Source organism: Carlito syrichta, unplaced genomic scaffold (genome assembly GCF_000164805.1).
Source record: "Carlito syrichta isolate Samal-C Ts95f unplaced genomic scaffold, Tarsius_syrichta-2.0.1 Scaffold316039, whole genome shotgun sequence".
In the NCBI taxonomy this organism is placed as follows: domain Eukaryota; kingdom Metazoa; phylum Chordata; class Mammalia; order Primates; family Tarsiidae; genus Carlito; species Carlito syrichta.
The window spans coordinates 180,957-188,500 of record NW_007260135.1 but is presented as its reverse complement, the minus strand read 5'-3'; the positions used below and the strand labels follow the sequence as shown (position 1 = coordinate 188,500).

At 36.9% G+C, this 7,544-nt stretch overlaps 1 protein-coding gene across 1 annotated transcript in view; it reads right to left on the bottom strand.

Annotated features, from left to right (window-relative positions):
- PKP2 (plakophilin 2) overlaps positions 1-7,544 on the bottom strand; it is a 71,325-nt gene that overhangs the window by 53,114 nt on the left and 10,667 nt on the right. The window lies entirely within an intron of this gene.

The following is a 7,544-nucleotide window of genomic DNA, read 5'->3' as shown; positions in this document are numbered from 1 at the left end:
CAGCAGGCCGGGAGCGGCCACTGCACTCCAGTCTGAGCGACAGAGTGAGACTCCAACTCAAAAAAACAAAACAAAACATTTATCTGGCTAGTCATAAAAGGATCAATTTTTTTAGTGCAATTCGCATCTATAAGTATAAAGAAGGTTCATTATTAGGTAAACATCTTTTAAAATGCTTACTCATTCTTCCCATGGAAAAAACATACAGGCAAAGGGTCAGTGAGAAATACTCAATAATTACGTAACTTTTCTTTTTTTGAGTTGGAGTCTCATTCTGTCACCTAGGCTGGAGTGCAGTGGCATGCTCATGGGCCACCACAGTCTCAACTGCTTGGCTCAGGCGATCCTTCCGCCTTAGCCTTCTAAGTAGCTGGAACTACAGGTGTGTGCTGCCATGCCCAGCTAATTTTTTAAAAAATTTATTGTAGAGATGAGGTCTCATCAAGTTGCCCAGGCTGGTCTTGAACCCCTGGGCTCAGTCAATCCTCTTGCTTCTGCCTCCGAAAGTGCTGGATTATAGGTGTGAGCTACTGTGCCCAACTATTAATTATATAACTTTTGAAACTAAAAACAATCTAGATGTGTGGATAGGTCTTTTTAAAGCAATACCTAAAATACAGATGCTCTGAAGAAAAATATTGAAGAATTTGACTTTACAAGAATTTTCAAATCCTGCCTGAGGAGAGATAAAATAAGCTATGTTAAAAACAACAACAAAGCAAAGTAGGGGAAAATATTTGTCACATATGCCACAATGGATTAGTATACATAATAGGTAAAGAACTCCTATACATTATTAAGAGACGCACATCTTAGTAGAAAAAATAGTCTTTGTGAATAAAAAAAGACATTTGACTGAAGAAATACAAAGTAAAAAATAAAAAGATGTTCAACTTCATAATTAAGGAAATGCAAGTGGAATAAATCAGTGAAAGCTTTTTCTGGTCTGATTTCTATTTGGCTGATCTGTAGGGTTAATAAACCACATTCTCCACTCTCCTTTCCCTCCGTAAAACCTACTTGATTTCCAGAATACATCAAAGGTGATAGATTACTCTATGCAGGCCTCTACCTTTCTAGTTCTACTAGTTGAGTTGCTTGTTTACCAACAGTAACTTAGATCTGTCTCCCAGTATTTATGTCAACTGCATTTGTTACTGCAATTGTGTAATGATTTACCTACTCTGTAAATGGATGAAGTATGCCCCATATAAGTATAAAAAGAGTACTTATTTCTGTAAAAGTCAGTTTAAACATTTTGGAAAGACCAGATAAAGGTGAAAAGCTTAAAAAAACTCTATAATTAATTGTGGATGAAATTAATGTTAAGAGACTAGAGAAAATATAAAATCTAGAAGGAGGATTTGAAAACAGTTTCATTAGTTTCATTAAGTTCTCATTCCACTTTAAATAAAATTAAACCAAAAATGGCAGATGATATATGACTGGCATATGTAGGCATAAAAGATGACAAACTCTATAAAAGTATGTGCATGCATAATTTTTTAAAAGATTTTTTTTCTCCCCGGGCTCAGTGGCTCAGCCTATAATCCCGCGCCTTTGGGAGGCTGAGGTGAGTGGATTGCCTGAGCCCGCGGGTTTGAGACCCGCCTGGGCAGAGAGACCTCATCTCGACAATAAATCAAAAAAAAATCAGCCGGGCGTGGTAGCGCGCGCCGGTAATTCCGGCTACTTGGAAGGCTGAGGCAGAAGGATCGCTGGAGCCCAGCAGGTCGAGGCTGCGGTGGCTGGGAGCGGCCACTGCACTCCAGTCTGGGCGACAGAGTAAGACTCCAACTCAAAAAAAAAAAAAGATTTTTTTTCTCTATAACTGCTTTATGAAACTGAATGACTATCAGTCTTGACTTCAAAAATATAAGAAAATTTCTACTATAATGAAATGCCTTTTCTGTTGCTCATCAGACTAACAAAAACAAAAGAATAATATCTTGTAATAATAATGATACCAGGGTATAGGCACTTTAGTACAACATTGCTGGAAATGTAAATTTGTATATATATATTTTTTGAGTTGGAGTCTCACTCTGTTGCCCAGGCTGGAGTGCAGAGGCACACTCATAGCTACCCCAGCATCGACCTAGGGGCTCAGGCAATCCTTCCGCCTCAGCCTTCCAAGTATTCTGAACTACAGGCACACATTACCACATCTGGCCAATTTTTTGATTTGTTGTAGAGACGAAGTCTCACCACGTTGTCCAGGCTGGTCTTGAACCCACGGGTTCAGGCAATCCTCTCGCCGTGACCTCCCAAAGTGCTAGGATTACAGGCTTGAGCATACGTGCCTGGACCAATTTGTAGAATAATTAAGTGGACTTATTGGGAAGTTATATTTATCAAAGTTAAAAATAACTCAACAGTAATAAGAACTCAACTTACCTATTTTCCTGAAACAAAAAACTGGACAGAACATACAATAGTTTCAATAACTGTATATAAGTAAGTGATAGATATGATCCCTTAGAGACAGAAAACAAGCAAGGTAAGTCTTACTACTGCCTTGAGAAAGTTCTCAAGCTAAGGGGTGGTAAGAGAAAACCTGAGTGAAATTCAACAAGCAGAGTTGAGGACACAGAGCTCAGAGTCCAAGAAGACCAAAGGGACTTTTCTACAGAGAAAAGAGCAGCAAAGAAAGAGAACTCCTGAAAACTGCAGAGGACTCTCCTCTAAAATTCAGTAGAGTATTAATTAATGCATATGTGCTAGGAAACTGCATGAGGCCAGGGGAGATAACCACCAAAAAGGACTTAAAGGATCAGCTCCTCATGTTCATCCAGTCCCAGGAAAAGTGAGTGTTCTCATCAGCCAGCCAGAAAGAGCTCAACATTTATAGTACATTATATATAATTCTCAGGAGTGTCTTGCTTTAAAAAGGAGACTAATTTGCTGTAGAATAAATGCTGTTCTTGTCCCACTAACAAATCTTAAAAGCAGGATTTGAAAGAATCAAACTGCTTCCAAATTACTGCATCTCAGAACAAAGCACAAGAATATATTTACAGAAATATAAAATATCCAGCATCTAGCAAGATAAAATTCATAATGCCTGTGATCCAATAAATATGGCCAGGCAAGCAAAGAAAAAAAATATGATCCATAATGTGGTGAAAAACCAATCAATCAAAAACACCCAAAACAGACACAGATGTTAGAATTGGCAGAAAAGGACAGTAAGACAGCAAATTTGTCTTCCGTATGTTCAAAAATCTTTAACAAAGATGGAACATGTTAAATAGAAACAGAAGATATTAAAAACACTCAAATCTAACTTTTAGAGATGAAAACTACAATGTATAAAATAAAAAATACACTGAATGAGATGAATAGCATATTAAACACTGCAGAAGAGAAGATTATGAGCAAATGAAGGACAGCAATTGAGTTTATTCAAAAGGAAATAGAAAATAGACGGAAAAAGAAGACCCCAAGTACCCTAATACAAATGTAATTGCGGGGCATCCAAAGGAGGAACAGGAAAAATATGTAAAGAGCTAATGGTTGAAAAATTTTTAAATTTGATGAAAAGTAGAAATGCACAAATCTAAGACACTCAGTAAACCACCCAAGCACAAGAAACATAAGGAAAACCACACTAAGACATATGTGACCAATTTTCTCAACACCAGTGTTAAAAATAAAAAATCTTAAAAGCAGACAGAGGTTGGAAGAAAAGAAACAAATGTACAGAGGAACAGAGATAAAGTTGACAGAAGACTTCTTGTCTGGAAAAAAATGCAAGTGAGAACACAGTAGAGCAACAACTTTCAAGTACTGCACTAATATTCAAAACAGTCAACTTAGAATTCTATAGCCAGTGAAAATATCTTTCAAAAGCAAAGACAAAATTCTATTTCAGAAGTACAAAAGCCAAAATAGCTTGCCGCCAGCAGACCTGTATTAAAATAAATGTTAAAACAACAACAACAAAACAGGTAAAAGGAAATGATAACAGTTGGCATCTACACACACAGAAAAATAGAAAACACTGAGTCACCTTATATAAAATGGACAAATCCTTTGAAAGACAAAAACTATGAAAGAAATTGATAGCCCAAATAGCCTTATATCAATGAAATAAATCAAATCTGTAGTTAAGAACCTTCTCACAAATAAACAAACAAACAAAACTTCAAATACAAATGGTTTCACTGGTGAATTCTACCAAACATTTAAGGAAAAAAATAACACCAATTCTAAGCAAAGTCTTTCAGAAAACTGAAGGGGGGAACACCGTCCAATTTATTCTATGAGCTTAGTTTTACCTTCAATCACAAATTGGAGAAAGACAGTACGAGAAAAGAAAATGACAGATATCTAACTATGGATGCAAAAATTTTAAACAAAACTTTAGCAAATCTAATTCAAAAATATAAATTGGGTGTACCATAACCAAGTAAAATTTCTCCCAGGAATGGGATATTTTAAAATCAATCAAGGTAATTTACCATAATAGCAAAATTAAAAACTATAGAACTATTTCAATAGCTGCATAAAAAGCATTTGATAAAATCTAGCACCCATTCCTAATTAAAAAAAAAAACCCAGCCGGGCTCAGTGGCTCAGCCTGTAATCCCGCGCTTTGGGAGGCTGAGGTGAGTGGATTTTCTGAGCCCGCGGGTTCAAGACCCGCCTGGGCAACTTGGTGAGACCACATCTCTACAATAAATCAAAAAATCAGCCGGGCGTGGTAGCGCGCGCCTGTAGTTCCGGCTACCGGAAGGTTGAGGCAGCAGGTCGAGGCTGCAGTGGCTGGTAGCGGCCACTGCACTCCAGTCTGGGTGACAGAGTAAGACTCCAACACACACAAAAACAAAAACAAAAAAACAAAAACCAACCAACTTTATTTAAGTAGGAGTAGAAGGGAAGTTCTTTCACTTCATACGATCATTTATGAAAAGCATCCAACTTAATGGTTTAAGACTAAATACTTTCTCGTTAGGATCAGGAACAGGACAACATGTCAACTCTCCCTACTTCTTTTCAAGATTGTTGGGGAGGTTCTAGTACAAAAATAAAAAGAAAAAAAATATATAAGCCATCTACATTGGAAAAGAAGAAACAAAACTGTTTTTATCTGCAGATGGCATAATCTATGTAGAAAATCTGATGAAATATTTTTTTTAAATGCTACTAGAGCTAATAAGTGAATTTAGTAGTATCAGTATGCAAAATTAATGTATAATTTAATTATCTTTATACTAACAGTGAGTGATCAAAAATTGAAATAAAAAACAGCACCATTTTAAAAGTATCTAGAAGTATAATAAACTTAGGGTTAATTCTGAAAAAAGGCATGAAAGACCTCTAGAGTAAAAACTACAAAATACTGCTGGGAGAAATTAAAGAACTCCTAAATAAATGGTAAGATATACCAGGTTCACATATCAGAAAACTCAAGATTGTTAAGATGTCAGTTCTTTCCATATTTATCTATAGATTCAATGCAAACTCAAAATCCCAGCAGGCTTTTTTTTTTTTTTTTTAATTGACAAGTTGAATCTCACATTCAAACGAACTACAAAGACCTAGAATGGCCAAAACAACTTGGAAGAAAAAAAAAGAATAAAACAGGAGAACTAACATTACCTAATTTCAAGACATTATAAAACTACAATCAAGATAGTGTGGTATTTGCATAAAGATAAATCAATGTCAATGAAACAGAATACACAGTCCAGAAATAGACTCACACATGTGATCAATTATTTTCAACAAAAGTACAAAAACAATTCAGCAATGAAAGTCTTTTCAATAAATGTGCTTGAACAACTGAACATACACATACCCCCGAAAAGAACTTCAGTCTACATTTCACAATATATAAAAAATTAACCCTAAATGGGCCATAGACCAACTAAAAGCCATAACACTTATAAAACTTCTAGAAGAAAATATAGATTATTTTTTAATCTTACAGTAGGGAAAGATTTCTGTAATACATCATGAAAAGCATGATCCATAAAAGAGAAAAATGAAAAATTTGACTCCATTAAAATGAAAAACTAGTAAGAGAATGAAAAGACAAAGCACAACTGGGGGAAAATATTTCCAAATTATATATCTGAAAAAGGGCTGGTATCCAGAATATATTAAAAAACTTTTAAAATTCAATAATAAGAATACAAAAAAATTAAAAATGGGCAAAATAACTAAACACACATTTTACCAAAGAAGATGTACAGAGAGCAAATAAGCACATAAAAAGATGTTCAGCTTCATCAGTCACTGTGGAAATAAAAATTAAAACCACAATGAAATACCACTACAAACACAGGCAAAAATTAAGGATAACTATATCATGTTTTAACATGTGGAGGAACCAGAACTATCATAAATTGCTAGTGGGAATGTAAAATGGGACATTTACTCTGTAAAACAATTTGGCAGCTTCTTAAAAAGTCAACCATACACCTACCATATATTCCAGCATTTATTCCTATTTACTCAAGAGAAAGTATTTACTCAAGAGAAAGGAAGGCATATGTCTGCATGAAGATTCGTACACAAAAGCTCATGGCAGCTTTATTTGTAATGCGCAAAACTTTTGATACACTCGACAGGATAAATCTCAAGACTTAAGATGAGTAAAATAATACAGACTCCAAAACATATATATATGATTTCATTTACAATAAAAATCTAGAAAATTCAATCTAATCTCTGGTGACAATCTAATCTCTGGTGTCTCTGGGAGGATGGAAGGAGATTGGGGAGAGAGAGGCTATGTGGATTACAAACAGGCACAAGAAAACTCTGGAGGTAATGGACATACATACATGCTCATTATCTAGACTCTGACAATGGTTTTACAGTGTCAAAACATTTGTAAAAACTTTACCAGAATAGCCGGGCTCGGTGGCTCAGCCTGTAATCACGCACCTTTGGGAGACTGAGATGAGTGGACTGCTGAGCCCACGGGTTCGAGACCTGCCTGGGCAATTTAGCGAGACCTCATCTTACAATAAATCAAAAAATGAGCCGGGTATGGTAGCGCGCGCCTGTAGTTCCAGCTACTTGGAGGGCTGAGGCGGAAGGATCGCCGCAGCCCAGCAGGTCGAGGCTGCAGTGGCCGGGAGCGGCCACTGAACTCCAGTCTGGGCGACAGTGAGACTCCAACTCAAAAAAAACCACAAAAAAACACAAAAACAAAAAACTTTATCAGATTGTATTTCAATAAAGCTGTTAAAAAATGAACCAACAGGCCGGGCTCTGTGGCTCAGCCTATAATCCTAGCACTTTGGGAGGCAGAGGGGAGTGGATTGCCTGAGCCTACAGGCTCGAGACCAGCCTGGACAACTTGGAGAGACCTTGTCGCTACAATAAAAAAAAAAAAAAAAAAAAAAAGCCGAGCTCAGTGGCTCAGCCTGTAATCCTGCGCCTTGGGAGGCTGATGTGAGTGGATTGCCTGAGCCCACGGGTTCGAGACCCGCCTGGGCAACTTGGCGAGACCTTATCTCTACAATAAATCAAAAATCAGCCGGGCGTGGTAGCGCCTGCCTGTAACTCCGGCTCCTCGGAAGGCTGAG